The sequence below is a fragment of the Takifugu rubripes genome, chromosome 2 (genome assembly GCF_901000725.2).
Source record: "Takifugu rubripes chromosome 2, fTakRub1.2, whole genome shotgun sequence".
Taxonomy (NCBI): domain Eukaryota; kingdom Metazoa; phylum Chordata; class Actinopteri; order Tetraodontiformes; family Tetraodontidae; genus Takifugu; species Takifugu rubripes.
In genome coordinates, this window is record NC_042286.1 from 6,178,835 (window position 1) to 6,180,669 (window position 1,835).

The window sequence follows — 1,835 nt, forward strand, 5'->3', positions numbered from 1 at the left end:
AGCTGACTTATGTGCCTTGAATAGGCTGCATTTTGTTCCGCAGGCGGCTTCCATGTGGGTTACAAGCACTTTAATGCTGGGAAGCAACATCTGCACAGGCAGGACTCACAGATGGGAACAGTTAGAAAAAAGGTGCGTCTCATAAATGATGCATTTGGAGTTATGTTATATGTGGCCACAAGGGGGCAGCCGCTCATTTATAATGCTGTTATTGGTGCTTCATTCTCCATCAGTGCTATTTAAGTGATGTAACTATCTCTGCCTTTTTCTGTTACTGTGTCACGTGATCGATATAAGGGTAGCGTTAAAAACGTGTTTCCAATGGCCAATCGCCCTCCTCAAATAGACAAAAAGTTTTTTTCCTGAAGAGCAGAGCCTTTCTCCCACATCCTCTGCCTCCTCTCCAACATCGGGAGCCTGCGCGCCCCCACCCATGCGCGCAACTCTCCTGTTCTGAATCTCACTCAAATGTTTACTCTGCAATTAAAATACAGCCTATAAAAGGCAACAGTTTGGAGGCCCCAGACACCAACGAGATGGCCAGAACTGCAGGAGGAGCTTATAAATGGCTTTGAAAGCTGACGGTAGTCTGGAGGCCAGATTCCTCTATTGGACGATCGCAGCTGAGTGAGTTCACAGGTGGGGGGGATACGAGCCAGAAGCCCTGATGATTTATGCTTCTTGACTGCGGAACCACGCGTGTCTGTCGGCGGTTATAAAGGTATCAGAGCTTTTACCTGGAGAAAAATAAGAAATAACCTGTAGATAAGCACATCTTCATGGAGGATATGACAGAAGTCAAAAATGGCCCTTATTTATGACAGCTATGCTGCTGATGTAATGGTGGTAAACATGTGACTCCTGCTTTCTAACTCCAGCACCAGTCCAATATTAACATGTATAGTAACATGTATGTTAGTTAAGAAGAGCAACTTAATCCAAAAATTCATTGTTCTGCTGCTCCTGAAAGTTGCTGCAGAGCAGCAGAGCTATTGCCATAAAAGGGAACCAGAGACCAGAGCTGCACATCCACTATCTTCGCTCAGGCTTTTGGATTTTGCACGGAGGGGGATTTCGTACGGTTGATTTTAACAACTGATGAATCAGATGCGACAAAGCACCCACATATAAAGTGAAGGACTATGAACTGTCAGGATATCACGTCAATCTCTGATGAGATCTAATGCAACAAAATGACCATGTTCTGCCGGTGTCACCTCCACCTCCAGCCCGGTCAGCCCACCTCCATCGCGATGACACGTGCACGCACGGCCGCTGGACGGTTTGCTGTCCCAGCAGCAGTGGCCAGAGCCTGGTGGAGACCAGCCGGAGCAGCAGCAGGACCCCCGCGAGGAGGGACAACGATGCTGGAGTCGCCTCCAGCCGCACAGCGGTGACCTCTGAGACAGACATCTGTCCTCAGACTGTCTGATCTGCTGATGAAAAAGGCCCAGGATGAGGACACACACGGGGCCAAGAGCCCCACCAGGACCTAGTCACGCTGTGATCAATCACTGCATTCATGACTATGGGTCTAAATCAGTTCCTTTATTACTTTTTATTTGCATCCTTTTAAGACAAAAATGTGCTTTAAATGACGGGGGAAATGCAATTCAGAAAAACAAAATCCTCTAGAATGTTCTCGAAGGTTAAGAAAATGTAGTGATAAACACGTTTTAAAGGACAATGAAGCACATCGAAAGGGTCTGTCTGGGAGATATAAGTGGGCTGATAAATGGAGAATATAGCAACAGTTCACACTTACAGCTCCCGAGTGTCCCCCTGTCTGTTGACTGGGCACCAGTAAGCTCCCAGTTTGAAAGGAAAAGTGGGAT